Genomic DNA, 15,661 nt, shown 5'->3' with positions numbered 1-15,661 from the left:
AAACACAGATCATCTGTAACGAGGAAAGGTGCTGTTGTTGCAGGCAAAATCTTTGCATCTATGGATTGGTGTGTTCAAAAGTCCAGTGCGTGACACCTACACAGACAAGTTCAAGCTGATTTGAGTCAACAGATATGACTGTTTAACACAGTGAACATAGAACAGATAAGCAGTTCTTTTCTAGTATTATTTCTCCACTGTCTGTGTGTTAACACTTCCCACACTCCAGGATCAATGTTTTATTACTGTGATTTCTTCTCAGTCTTGGTGTTCTGAAATTACCCTTTTAAACCTAATTGATGCTGTGTATAACAGTATAGAAAGTGTTGTGGGTTTGAAACACATACACATTTATTCTTATGTGTGCCTGATAGGTAAATTCAGGATGAGAGAGAAAGACCTTCTTAAAATATCTTTAAGAGAAAAGTATGTCTAGAACATGTATTTAGGTCCTGTGGTGTTCCTAGGCATTTGACAACATACATGAATATTCTGAAGGCATCACTCACATAAATGAGTGGGATGTGATTGCAGTGAAAGATGCAGTTTTCATGGAGGTTTAGTGTAGCAAAATATTGACTAAAACAATGGAAAAACCCTAAAATGTCACAGGACCTGTGTGGAATTTCTGAAGTTATATTTGACATTTAAACCAGAATTGGTGCTGGAGTTTCATTTTTAAGAATAAGAACACAGAATGTTAGAAGGAGCTTGTGTGGGTAGTTCATTGGAAGTTTGCATTAAGATCAGCTTCACATCCTGCTTTTTCTTTGTATTGAAATGTAAATTGTGTGGTTTTGCAATACCAAGAATTATGGATGATTATGAGCTTGAAGGGCATTACAAGGGATATCAACAGAAGACATAATCATTATGCTGGTCATTCTTATTGTGATTATAGCCATATATTTATTCCATGTTATGATGGATTGACACATAACATTTGCCATTAATTGCTTCTATTTCACCATTTTCCAGCTTTACTGCTGTAGTGGCTTTGAGTTTTCTCCCATATAGATTAGTCTGTAGGTCCAGTCATTGCAAAGATGCAGAAAAGTCTCCAGCCTCCACTCCCATCACACACACAGATCCAGCTGAATTTAGTGCTGGTCAGGGATGTTTCCCCTCTGTCTGTCTGCTCTGGTGGAAAACACTGAATGATGCCAGCCCCCACTTCAGCGTGCAGCCACACAGTCCAGCTTGGCAGCGCACATCCCGCTGCGGCTGGCCCTGAGCAGGCAGCGCTGTCACTGCTGCCACATCAGCTCTGATCTAGTCTGATTCAGCCTGCTGCTACAGAGTCACTTGAGGGGACCCTTGTGGGGATACCAAAGCAAAAACACTTTTTGCTTCTAGAATGAATATTTCTATTTTGGACACAAGGATCTCTCTTTTCCTCTTGTGGGATTTGGAGCAAAGACTACTAGCGGTTGTACCACCTGCTGGATGGAGCTGCTGGAGGGTGTCATCTCCCCAAACCCCCTTTTGTGCAGTTCTACTTACAGTCTGGTATTATATATATATATATACACCAGATATGTTCTCACAAAACAAAAAAATACTAGGCCTAATTACAAAAAAAGCAATACTTCATGCAAAGAAGGTTGGCCATGTGTTCCATTATTGAGGAAGCACTCTTTTTAACCCAGGTGCAACACATGAATAAATTTTGCACAAATACCAGGCACATGATACTTCCCACATTCTTGCAAGATATCCTGCATTTCTTCCCCCTGTCTGAGCAACAGCAGCTGTATGAAGCTACAAAAGCAAAAATGATCCAACACAGCTGAAGCTAACATGCCACAGCTGCTTCCCAATATCAAAACTTAGTTATTTATGGATTAAATTGACAGTTGCCTAAGTTTCCTACTTTTGATGCAGACTTCTTCCCTGGGACTACATTAGTTGTTGTGCATTTTACAATACCAGAAAAAATGGTGGGAACATGCCACTTCAAAAATTAGTAATTTCTAAGGATGAACTTAAGGCATTCTCCTTTAAATTGTGATCCTGTTGAAGTATCGGGGCAAGGGAATTGGATTTGATCACTCTGTTCCCTTTTTGTTTGATGGTAAAGAAGTTGGTATGAGTGAGTTAACTGTTCAAAGTTTGTTTTTCCCAGATGGATGTGCCTCCAAGGATGCACATTGCCTTTGAATTAGATTACGCAATTGTCATTGGCTGCATCCTTGATTACTGAAATTAAGAATGGCTCAGACTCTTATCTAAGAGCAGGGTGGAGAGCTAGGTAAATGTTTCTTCCCTTAGCCTGTCTCCATGGCGGGACAGGGAGCGGTTTGTTTGCCTAATCAGCCTGTGATCTGAGGGTTTGTTTTTCAAAGGAGCATGTGGGGCTGGTGTCCTTGGGTTCCCAAGCCTGAGGCAGTAGTGCTGGGAAAAATGTAATTGGGGTACATCCTTAATATTTATAAAGAGGACATAGAACTTTTTCTTTTTATAACTGAAGCCAGTAATGCAGCAAAGAAAAAGTAAGTCAGAAATAAGTATTTTATTTATAACTCTGTGCACTAAAAACCAACTAAACAACCCCAAATATAGTCCAGTTCAAACTTTGTTTTATGTCACCATGTTGTACTTGCTCTTTCTCTTCTCAAAATGACAGTTCTGGGATCTTGATGTCGACCCGTGGAAGAGTGATTCCCAGACAGAGCATCTGGCTCCTTGTATGAGTCCTGAGGCAATTGGTTGTGTTGGGGGCCATGGAGTTGCCTCTGGCTCTGACATGTGGTTGTGTGAGTCGCTTGATGGGACTCAGTGGCAGCTCTGCCCTGCTGAATGCTGCCTTGTTTTGACTTTCTCAAGAAATCAGTTTGCACTTCTTAATTATTTTTGTAGTGACCATTCCTTTTAGGAGGTATTGTCCTTCCTTCCCAGCCTTTTCTACTCCTATAGCTGGGTGCAGTAGGAGCAATGCTGTAAACAGCATCCTCAGCCTGCTGAGGGACACAGCCTTTCCCAGTGCTCCGTCTGATAGAATTACTTTGTTTTGCCTTCACCTTGCAACTTAAAGCACAATACTTACGGCTCCTTCTTGTCTGAGGAATTTTGAGAAATTATACACAGGAGTAAGGATATGGATGTTGAAGGGGTTTTTTTTTTGTACAAGTAATGCAAGGAGGATTTAAGGATTTGACTCCTGGAAAAGGCTTTAATTGCTAGCAAGGCCAGAGGAAGAAAACTGTGTGCTGTGACTTCTGCTAATCTGGTGTGGGAGTGGTACACAGCACTGTGCATAACTGAGCCCCTCTGGTCTCAGGGCTGGATACTGCACGTACATCCACACTGCCAGAGAACTAAACATGGTCCTTCCCTTTAGTAACTGATGTACAACAGTTTTACATGCTAATTACATTCATACCATGACCTGTCTTTCACTTATAGAAGGTCCTAGACACAAGAACAGGTCCAAAACCAGAAATTTTTATCCCCTTTCCCATCCAGCCTGAGACATTTCCCTAAATCAGAGCCATTAAAGCTGCAAGTACACAAGGAGGATATGTAAGTCAATTACAGGAGAGAGACTATACCCAGCTGCAACTGATGTGGAAATTGGGTATGGCTACTGCAAATCACTGTGGAATTACACAAGCTGGCATTAAACAAGCTGCAGGGCAAATTAGTCCTGTACTGAGCTGCATGCTGCTGTGCTTACACAGCTCCTGAGTTAGTTAACATGTCTAAGTGCAGCACAGCTATCTCTACATATTGCTGCATTTTGCTAAATCCAGTGGGAACCAAAGAATTGGAATTGCTTAAAATATCTGGTCTGCCTTTCTGCAAGTTTAGGTTTAGCATCTTCTCTCATCTCAAAGCTCAAGAGATTATCCTGAAGCAGGGGAAAATCCTATGTGTAATTAACCAGCCCTGGCTTGTGTCCCCAAGACCACTTTTCTGCAGACTGACTCCCTGGAGCTAGAGCCAAAGAGTGCTGCATTTGTGCTTTGAGATGGGGCATGCTGTAGTTGCAAATCCTGTGGTTTTCATTGCTAGAGGCCATGCAGCACTGCCCCATGAACAGTAGAATGAGACCCAAAAAGATGCAAGAATTTCTTGGCCTGGATTCAGTTCCATGCAGTGAGACTTGCAGAGAGCACAAAAGGTGTGCAAGAGGCAGCTGGAGAAAAGTTAGAGATGCAGAAGAGAAAAAGGGTTTACAGGCAAAAGTACCTTTATAAAAATAAGCAAAGTGCCAAAATAAAGCAGTATATTAAGTACTTTAAATAAGATCTACATAAACTAAGAGGGTACCTATTTTTCTTGAGAGAATACCTATCTTTTCAAAATGCATAGCCATGATGTCTCTTTTTGGCAGTGCAACAGAGATGTACTGAACATTTTTTTTAGAAATTATACCCAAAACACTAAAAGCTGGATCTTCCAATTAGGTATAGACCAGCACAGCCTGTTAGGTAGAAGTCATAACATTAAAAGTCTATTAATAGCAAAGCTTCTTGCCCTGCTATAATTAGCACTGTGTAATTTTCCCTTTTGCTCCTTTCCAAAAAATCAGTTATTTCAGAAGTAGTCATAAAGGTCAAAATATCAAAGAGGTAATGGTCTCTCTGTATGATAATAATTGTTGACAAGTGGCTTGAAACTTAGATATACAAAGACTTTTTCAGGCAGCTACTCTGGTGTGGGCTTTAAAAATGTATTTTGCAAAAACTCACAGCTTCTTTGTCAAATGCTTCATTTTCATACAATTTTTGACTGAGCGGAGAAAGACCATCTTTAAGGGGCTGGATTGCCCATCTGGGGTCAGTGCAAAAGAAAGGAACAGATTTTTTTTATAATTATTTATAAGATGTCTGCTTTCATAACACTGTTCCTTGAGTGTCAGACAACCTCGGGGGCCCTTGGCCACCCCCCTCCATGTGTTGGTCATCAGTAATGATTCATTCCTTGAAAAGCATGGAGCAACTCTTAAATCCATCCATGTTCCACTCCCTCCCCATGTTGTCCATCTTCTGTTTGTATGGAATTTAAGATTTGAGGGTGCCAGGAGCACATTTTTTCAGGTCCCTCTTCAATTCACATAGTGTTTTCAATGGAAACATCATTGGCAATGTATTTGTAATGTTTCTTTTGATCCTACAGCCCCATCCTGGCAAAAAGCTACTCAGAGGTGCACTCTGGACATTGATATTACCTCACAGTCTAGTGACTGCTTCCTTCTGCCATAATTCTTATTCATAGTTTGGTAACGCTAGTGGCCCCAATCATTGTGCAAGGTGCTGCACAAATCCTTAGAGTTTATCTAGAAAACATTTTACATTCCTAGTTTAAATGGCTTGGCTGATTGACTGATAGTGTAACAACATACTAGGCTGGACAGACCATTGATCCTCATTCCAGGACTCAAATGTTATTGTCTCTCTTTGCATTTACTGTAAATGCTCCAGAAATCTTTGTGCTCTGGGGAAAAAATAAAGAAGCCAACAAAGTGCAGTGTCTACATCTTTTGAATATATTGCGAGCAACAATCTCAGCTAAAAATGTAATCTAAACTGCCAACCTTGCTGTCTCTTCCAAGGCCTGATAAGGTTTATAGTCTGAGATCACAGTGAAAGGTCTTCTTGCAAGACAACCTAAAGCAGTTTAAGCATCACCACCCCATGTCTTCATTCAAACACTGAATTTGAACAAGCAGCTGCACCAGCACTCCTGTTTCACAGTGCCAGCAGAACCAGGTTCATTTGAGAAGCCTCTGTCTTCAGTAACTTCTGGAATTCCTACAGCTATACTTGCAAGAGAACATCTCAGTATGGCTGGGATAGACAACACAGGATCAGAAACAGCCACAAAATGACTGGTGTTTTTTTCTTGGCTTTTGACCATGACTCCTAAAACTAGTAAATAGGATGTTCGTTTCTAAAACTAGTAATTAAGATGGTCCAAGAATCTAAAGCAGTTTCCTTGTAAGGGAGGGAAGAGCTGCTTGCTAGACATGTCCTGGTGAATGGCACCTGCCTTACAGTAGGCGAACAAAGATGTAATTTTTGTCATTTTGTCCACTATCACGAAGTAGTAGCGAGTTAAACACTGGATGAATGTGTCGGACTGGTTTATATATGCCTTTGCAGCAAGAACTGTAAATACTTTAAACTGCAGTCTGCTCTCTGCTGCTTGGAGTGGATAAATGCATTGCTTTGGCTGTACCATTTTCCAGCTGATCTACAAAAAAAACAGGGACAGACAATCCACCCCAGGGGCTGACCTGTAACAAGGAACTGTTGAAATTTTCCATCAAGTTCCCAACTTTTTCATTAAAGGTGTTTTGGCTAGTTGGTATTGTCTGAAGATCTCTCAAAACCTGTCTTTTTCACAGAGCAGGAAGGCTTGTTCACAATCCTTGGCAAAGTCAGCTCACATTGTCAGCTAATGGTTGGAGAGTGCTTCTTATGGAGCTCCCCTCTCTGGGGATAGAGGTCAATGTTGGAAGGGAATGGGGAGACAAAGAGGGCGAATGCTTGTCAAAGAAGACTGAGATTGACAGGAAAATACATTGTTTTCTGAAGCCTGGAGATGATATCACAAAGAACCTCAAGTTGGAGGTGCTTTTTTTATTAGGGGGCCTACTGATTGGAAAGGTCAGCAAGTCTGGAACAGGGCTGTCTGATTCAGTGTCGTGCCACAACCTGTCTTTACCCAAAATTGAGGTTATACATGCTTTCCTCTCTCTTTTCTGCCTGCTCTGTGCTTTGGCTCCCTTCTGCAGAGCAGTATAGAGGAAGGCACATGGAGTTCCATGTGGAAGCACCTTCGGGGCACAGCAGCAGAAATTTGAAATAAATGCACCACTAGAGGGCATCTGCTCGTTCTCACAGCTGGAATGGAATCCTGTTCACCACTGCAGAATGTCAGTCCAGTACTTACAGTTAAAGGTAAAAAGTGGTCCTGAAGCTCAATGCCTTCAGCATATGACTTTTTTTTTTCTTTAATGAACACATACTTGTGCTTTGTGTCTTCAAAAGAAGGATACACTGAAATGCATTTATAAGCAAAGTTTAAGATGGTATATCAAGCTCTGCAGGTTATGAAAGTTTGACAAAGATCATCCTGAATTAACAGAAATTGGTGTTTGCTTATTTTCCTGCATGTTCAGGGAGAGCAAATGGGCTTTGAGAGAAAGAGGGAGGAACTCAGTTTACCTAGTGCCCCTATGAATACACTTGGAATTAGTCTACATAGAGATGATGAAGGAAGTCAGGAGAATGTTCTCACCATCTAATACAATGGCCTTTTTTGCTATGCTTTAATCCTTCCTGAGAACTAAAGAATTACATATATTCATAAATTTTAATTTAGATGTACTCACTTCACAGGTTTGATTGATTGCCTTTGGTTTTCTAAGTACTGCATGTGGCTGTGGCTTCACCATGAGCCCTGAGGAGCTTATGTGGTAGGTGCAGAGCAGTCTCTGAGCCACACTGCAGCAGGAAGACCTGCACACAACCGGCTGCAGTGTGGCTCAGAGAGGGTGAAGGCTGGCTGGACACAGCCCAAAACACATCAGTGTGGCTATTGATTCGCCCATGGTCAGTTTTCTTTTGTGTGGACTTTCCCTCCTCCTCTCTCAAAGAGATCCCAGCACAAGTACCTCAGTCCTTCTCTTCAATACCTCCATCTCCAGATAGGAGGGAGAAGAATTTTATTTCAGCTCTAAATAAAACTCCAATGGTCTCCAGTTGACAGATCTGGTTCCAGGTTAAAGATAATCCCAACCTTACTGTCCAGTCCTCTCCAGGCTTGCTTTCTGCAGCTGAGGGATGATAGTCTTGCACTAGTGCAGGCTAAGCCTCATCCCTTCCTTCGCCCTTTCTGAGCAGAAATCCTCAGATGCGCCATACTGTGCCAAATCCTTTTCAGTGGTTTTGTGATGTGAGTTAGTATCTGCTGGAGATGCTGAGCTGAGATGTGAACTCATTTCACAGAGGCCTTGACCTGAATTCCCTGAAGTGAGAGTCTCGTCCTTTTACTCACAGAGCTCCCTCTTTTTGTACTTAATCAAATCCTAAATCCTCTGAAGTGAAAAAATGCACATTTTGTTTTCAATGACTTGCTGAAGCTGAATGCTTCTCACAACCAGCAAGGCCTATGAAACTAGTATTTATTAAGGATGAGTGATTTCTCACACTTATTCTGTTTCTATCCAAGGCTGCCGACTTGGTCCACCTGGGTTTCAGAACTGAGATATCACATTTCCCACGTCTCATGCCTTCTCTGTACTTGCCCTGCATTATTTATTAAGGCACTGAGTGCTCCTGGGGTTCACTGTCAGGCAGGGTCAGACTGCTTTGGGCTCACCTCTGCTGCTGCAGTGTTGGAAGACTGATGCACCAGCCAGTTTATTGAGCAGACTGGTCCTGAAGCTGGTGCTGCAAATAGAGGTTATATATGTTATATTGCGGTTATATATTGTATAACTTCAATGCTGGAACTTTAAAACTATTCAGTGGAGAAACTCAGAGGAAACTGGGAATCAAAGCAGAAGTGAGGACCTGGGGTTTCTGACTCTGCAGGAAGATAAGTAGATTAATTGGTGTCTCCCTCAGAGCTGTTTTGGCTATCAATTCTTTCAGGTCAGGAAAGGTTGCAATATCCCTGCTGGCAGTAACACTCTTAATGACTGAGTTGATCAAATCAGTGTCATCCCTTTGGACCTTTCTTGCCAGGTTGGGCTTGCAAAAGAGTTTCAGCACCTTTTCCATCGAGAGTCTTACCAAACTGGCTGGGGGAGCAAAATGCTATGTAGTATTAAAGATTTGTTGCTATTTTTAAACTGCTAATTGGATCCCCCCTCTGAATCATTCCAGATCAAACATATATGTGGTTAAATAAACATCTGATTTGGATATTTGTTGTGCTACCTTTTGTCCCAGTGAAAAAAGAGTTGTAGCAGCATGGCCTGCATGGACACTTTATTTTCCCTACAACTGTGATATTTCTGTAGTTTAGGAGGAACAGTGGCTTGATTACAAAAGGAGAAAAGCATAAATAGGCATTAGTGACTTGGGGAAAAAAGTTCTGTGAAAGATTACAGAGCTGTTAATTTTCATGGTATTTCTTTATTTTCCAAGAGATAGGCAGTGTGGCCCAAATCTCCCTCTGGTGAGGAGTATGAGTGCTCCATTGAAGCTGGAGTTTGGATGAGACCATATACTACTACTAGCAGCAAAAGAAGAGGCATAATACATATGGTTCATGACTGGACTCCAGAAGAGGGGCAGACACTTCCTAGATCTTGCAAGTCAAGTTTCATATTTTAAAATTCTGGGTCACTTCATTAATTAAAAAGTTATGTTTTTTAAATTGTTTCTAATCAAATGCACCATGGCACTGGGAGCTGGAGTGCTTTTTGTCTGAAGCCTATATCATCCATCAAAACGTGCTTCATACAAACAGCTGGATCTCATGTTTGCGTCTTCATAACTGAACTGAATGTTTAGACTGTCTTTTTCCATCAAATGTGTGATTTAACAGTGCAGCAGTGGAAGAATCTAGGACAGTTTCTGAATTGCAGATTTCTGTACTAGCTGTTTGTGAAGCAGGAAGAAAAAGAAAAGACAGACTGCTGGCAGAAAAGTAAAATACTACTACAATAAGCATACACCACATTTTATTTGATGGACAGCAGTGCCTATTCCCATAGAAAAGGGCTGGGATTCATGTGGATTAGTTCCTCGTGAAATGCGCAGAGAAATCCAAATATTCTCTTCTCAAACATGTTGGTTGCCATTCTGTTTTCTTCTAGTCACTTACTAATATTAGAAACCGCAAACTGTGAAACCAAAGTTGCAGGAAAGGCATTGTGTGTTTGCAAAAAACCCAACAAAATTAGGCCTGTGTGGGTCCATCCTGCAGTCTTTCCTCCTGCAAAGTTTCCCATAGTCCTGTGTGTGTCCATGTCGATGCCCACGCACGTGGGTTCCCATTTGCTACAAATGGCTCTGTCCCTTTTCTTCAGGATCTGTCAGAATGAGCATCTGTACAATGTTCAGCTCTGCGCTTGACTGAAAGCTTGAGAAGTTAAAAGCTTTTAGAACAGTCTCAAAAAAAAAATCAACAACATGCGCATATAACTAAAAACACATGAGAGATGAGAAAAAGAGAAATAATGTAGCATGCAGTAACATTTGGAACCTTTCTCTCTTTTTAGCGGTATCAGAGAGGCTCAGCAAGAAAGGGACCCCTGGAATCCACAGGGTTGCTCTCAGAAACACAGCAACAGCTGAACAGTGCATGAGAGCTGAGACTACAGGGAAAACCTCCATGAAAAATAAAAGGAAAGGAAAGAAAAGGGAAAAAAAAATTATTTTTTTTAAAGCTCTGTACAGAGGCAGTGACAATTTGATGAGTCTTTCTGCTTTTTTTGCTTTTATGCAAATTGATAGCCTGCTCTTGGGAAAGGTCTACAGTGGTTGTGAGCATTGTATTGTCTGCTTGAAGTTACAAGCTGACTGGATAAGCTAAGAAAAGAAGCGTGGAAAAGTGGAAAGGTGTTTGACAAGTCAGGAATTCTGTGTTGCTGGTAGACACGCACTCAGAGCTAAGGCTCATAGGCAAATTCAAAACATTAAGAAAATTGCAGTGAGACCAATGTAATGCCAGTGCCAAACAGTCAAAAAGACACTAAGTTCTGCCTCACAGGGTCATGAGAGTATTATAATACTGCATGGCTTTTTCAGGCAACAATGTGCTGTTTTGATATGCTTTCTGGTTTTTTAACTGCTGTGGGTTGTGTTCTCACGGTTTGCCCTGCAACCACAGGGATACTTTTTGTATTCTTTAGATGAAAGCTGTTCCTTCAGCCTCTTCAAGAAGAAAATTGAGAGTGTGGCCTTTAAGAAAATGATCAAATGTGACAAGTGTTGCAGCTAAGTCACAAACAGTGAACCAATTTTTATTATGATGATTTGGCTTCTTATTCTTGGATAAGAACACAGTTGCATTTCTGTTTTGCTTGCTCTCTAAAGCCTTGTGTGTATAGACCTTGCCTTCCCCTGTCGTACCAGCTTTTCTCTGACCCCAAAGAGGACAGCTAGACTTCTCAGGCATCGTTAGCTAGTGTTGCCTCTCTTGCCTTACTGCCTGTCAATATGGGAATAGATTCACTGCAGCATTAATGTGGATGAACATCTGAGCTTAAGCTGTTGTAGAGGGTGAGCAGTCACAGTGCAAAACCAGTTACAGGCACTGCGAGGGCGTATGAGGATTTGTCCCCTGAAATTTATGAGTGTGGTAAACTGAAGTGCTCTGTGATCCTTTCCTAGTCTGTTGTGAAAGGGTTTCGTTTTTCTTTCCCATCTCATCATAGAATACTATGGAAGATGTTGGAGGACTGCTGACTACAAGGAACAGTTTTGTGTTCATTGCAAAGCAAGAGGGTTAAGAGACCCCTTACTGAAGGTTTTACTTGGAAGTTCACCTCCTAAGGCAAGCCAGAGAGTTACTCACCCTGAATTATCCCAGGTGAAATCTGGTAGTAGCTTTCTTGGCAAGGGAACACGCAAAGTTAGAGACTGTGAGTTAATTCTGCAGCTCATATGTGCGCCTGTGAAAAAGTGGTGGTGACCATATTTTACACTTTTTTTATGTGGCTTCTCTGTTGGGGAATTACAGTATTAGTAGCAGAATGGTGATAAATTCATAGGGAAATACCTTGGTTGGTGGGACTTGAATATTTTTAATCTGGCTGTGTGTCAAAGTACCTTCACCTGCATGTTTTGGTCCACAGCATGTTGGGTATGAACTTCCTTTGTCCCGAAACAAAATCACTTTTTTACTCCTATGACAAGTAAATAAAAGAGGGTGTAAGACAGGACTGCTCTCATGTGGTAACATTTAACAGCCACAGGTGTGACAGGTGTAAGTGACCATACAAGATGCAGGATGGGGGAAGACCAGGCTTGTTGTTTTTAAGTCAAAGCTACAACTCATGTCAAGGCTCTAAGTTTGTCTCCCCTTGAAAACAATAACTGCTAGAAGTTACAATAATACCTCAGTGGAAACTTGGCTTATGTAAGCAAAAGAGTTCCATTACAAAACACCCTCTTTGCAGGAGTTCCGTTTTACACATAAAAAAGTAAGAATGAGTTTGGTTTGGGCACCTGGAGAGATGGCCCATCCTAATGTAGTAAAATCATTGAGGCCATGAATTAATCTGCCACTATGTTTCTCCTATAAGCTGTCTAGGCGTTGAGAGTGCAGTATGACTGGCAATTTTCTAGTACAGAAGATAGGTGAAGTGTAGATAATGTTTGCAAGAGAGTTCCTTTGGGATTGTAGATGCCCACATTAAGTTAAATAAGCTATGATGGCAAAAGGTTGGAAGTTCTGCCCTTTTACTTCTAGCTTTTTGCCAACATGGGTTTTCAACTCTGAGCCAGCAGAGCTACACCAGGAAAGCCTTTCAGAGGAACCCAGACACATTTTCTTAGCCTGTGTAGGCAAGACATCAGAGTACGGCTTGCAATATTTTGATTGCAGTACAGCAATCTGAAAGTTCACAAGGTGAGGAACACTTCTCACCAAGAATATACACTGCAAACTGTATTTAGAAATAACATTTTTAATTAAAAACAGCATTTCTGATCCTGTTGGCAGTAGCTATGGGGCATAAGTGAAGATATGTAATCTGACAGGAGATGTTTGGAATCTTGATGCAAGAGACTGCAAACCAGTCTCAAGCCTGCTTGAATAATCAAATTAAGAACTTCCCTTCTTAGGCATACATTTCTGAAGTGGCATGTGCAGGTCTGGCACAGAGCACTCATTATTGCCAATAATAGCTGACATCAAAGACTTTCCTGTTATGAGAATTTGTAAAGATGCAAGTACAGACCCTTTGTGTAGATCCTGGCTGTAGTTTCACAATATACCATTTTTGGTGGCACAATCACCTTTAAAGGTTCTGGTTCCTTCTGATTCCCAAAGCTTGTTCCTGTCTTTGTGCTGCAGTTATCTCTCTGCTGTGTTGCTATATTGCTTTAGGATCCAGGAGAAAAACAAGCCAAACACTTTTCTTTTTGGTTGGGATTATTTTACTGATTTACTTTGCAGCACAGCCCCCTACACAGTGATAAGATGTGTGGTAAACTGTGACATGAAGGTGGCAACAAGTCATTAAGACATATATTAGGAGTGAGATTAGGTGTGGGTGAAATTACCTTCCACCAGCTTTGTGATGGAGGCAGGGTCTTGTGGTACTGTGCAGTACTGGGCAAAGTCTGTTGTTGCAAGTCCCACCACAATCTCCTTAGCTCTAGGGCCTGCAAGCCCAGCCCTGGAAACCACTGCATGGGAATGCCTTGCTTGGCCATCCCCAGCTGCAGCACCATTCTATCCAATCTGAGAAAATGGACCTTCGATCCATTGCTTTTTTATGCTCTTTCTATGAATTCAAGGACCCAGGGGCTGCCAGGCCCTTCCAGTAGAGCTCTTGCCTCTGTTGGTCTCACAGCATCACCTCCAATGGAAGCAATGGCACTCCTGCATGGTCATCACTGCCTTGTAGGGTTGTGGAGCAGCTCTGGGCATTGCCTGTATGGAATTTACTACACAGAGCCTTACACTGTAAAAAAACAGAGGACCTGCGTGGGATTTGAGGCAGAGACTCATGCATTGTAGGAGTGGACCAGCCCATGGCAGGGGCTTGTGTCTCTAGTAGAAAGTAAGGGACCAGAACAAAATCTCTGCCCCATTCACTGAGGCATGTGGCTCATCATCTTCCTGTGCTCCAGGGAGGTTTGGACAGGAGGCAGAGGGGTATATCTCTGGTGTGATGCAACACCAGAGGGAGTGACAATTCTTAGGCAAAGAACTTCTCCAAGTTCCAGTCACTTATCCCACATGCCCCAGCCAGTTCAGGGAGGCAGGGAGACATCAGGATCAGATTGCTCCTCCAGTGCCACTGAGCAAGCACAGTGATACAGCCTCAGCCCTTGCTCCCCCCCTCCCCAGCCCCTTTGACAAAGGCACCTTTGTTTGCTCATCCTCCTCCTAAGCCCTGGATGCTCACTTGGTGACTTGCCCTGGTACCCAAGTACTTGGCAGCAAGCATGCCCTCTTTGGCCAGTGTCCCAAGAAAGGGCCATCCAGACCTCCCTGTGCATCAGGCAGGCACCTCCAGAAGGAAAAGACACTATACATCTTTGACAGTGTGACTGCAGCTTATTTTAACACTGCTGGTTTGTCTCATCACTTGTCATTCACCATATAGCACAGTAAAAACTAGAAAGCAAGCAGAGTGCAGTAAGTAAAGGCAGTAAAGCAGGATCTTGCACATTGAACTTGCTTCCCTGTTGATCTTAGTGCATCTTATCCTGCCAAAACTAAAGCAAAATACAAGGCTAAGTGGCTCTGAATGAGCTACCTGCATTTTGCTTCTACAGAGATTTTAATCTCTGATCCTAATGCTCACATACAGCATTAAGAAGGGCTAATGTAAACAGCTCCCAGTTTAAAGGCATTTTTGTTTCTTTTTTCATCACTCGCTCCAGCAGTGTTCACCGGTGGAACAACTGGGACTGCTACTCTCATTCAATGTCACCATTTTTACTGAGTATTCATCTCACTTCTGTCGCTGGAAATTAGAGGCAGGTTTATTCCATTCAGTTTCCAATGCCTGATTCAGAAAAGCTACAAGAGTCACAGAGAAATCTGAAGCTCTCTTAGCTCCTTTGGAGTGTGTCACCATAAATCATCCCAGCCAAAAGGCCATATGCCACTTTGTGCTACACTCTCTCAGTTAATAAAATGCGTTAGATCTTAATGCCTTGGAGCAAAAGGATGAGTCTAATGGGTCATGCTTTATCTATTTCAAGACACCAGGTAAACTGATAGTTCTGCATTAATGACGATTCCTTTAACTTACTTCACACTAAAGAGACACTGAAGAAATAGTTACAATATTTTTTATGGCTGTTCAATGCCTTAAGCCACTGCCTCATAATGCATAAGAAAGGAGAATAGTAAGTTAAAAATCACAACATTTTGCAAATGCATAAACATATTTACAAACCTCAGAGGAATTTGTTTTCTGAAGCCTTTTGCATTCACCTTTTCTAGCTATCCTTGCACAAGGTAGAAAAGTTATTTGACTGAGAAGATCAAAAGAGGACCAAATTGCCACTTAATCACAAGACTTGAAAAATCAGCACTAACAGGTAACTTCTAAACTCATCAATTAATACCAGAAATAAAAATTGCAAGGTTTGGCAAAACTGATAATACAAATAATTTTTATATTTTCATTCTGAAAGGCTACCAGGGCAGACCTCATTTGTGTTGGATACTATAAAAATATAAAAAAATACTCTTGACAATTTAAAATATTCTCCTAAAAGAGGTTAAAAATGTTATATTTGGCATCATTTAAGGAGCTCTCTGTTAGCTCAAGAAAGGCAGTCCAGTGTACAGAAGTGTTCACATAAGATTTCTCTTTTTAGATTTTATGCACATTTTATACTTTGCACTTAAGGCAAAGTGAAAATTAATGTAGGTTCTCCTGACAGGTTTAAACAATTATCTTTCTTATAGCAATAAGCTCATTTTATCCCTGAACTGTTAACCAAAATAAGTGACAAAGAACAATTAAACCATTCATCTCAATTTAGGGCCCTAATGCACACCCATG

General features: G+C 41.5%; 1 long non-coding RNA gene across 1 annotated transcript in view; it reads left to right on the top strand.

Annotated features, from left to right (window-relative positions):
- LOC135297494 (uncharacterized) overlaps nt 1–15,661 on the top strand; it is a 179,614-nt gene that overhangs the window by 103,669 nt on the left and 60,284 nt on the right. The window contains exon 8 of the long non-coding RNA XR_010359476.1: nt 15,094–15,191. This is a non-coding gene — a long non-coding RNA (uncharacterized LOC135297494). The remainder of the gene's footprint in view (nt 1–15,093; nt 15,192–15,661) is intronic.

The sequence above is a fragment of the Passer domesticus genome, chromosome 1 (genome assembly GCF_036417665.1).
Source record: "Passer domesticus isolate bPasDom1 chromosome 1, bPasDom1.hap1, whole genome shotgun sequence".
NCBI lineage: Eukaryota > Metazoa > Chordata > Aves > Passeriformes > Passeridae > Passer > Passer domesticus.
Note: the sequence above shows the minus strand (reverse complement) of the source record. Positions and strands in the feature narration are given on the sequence as shown.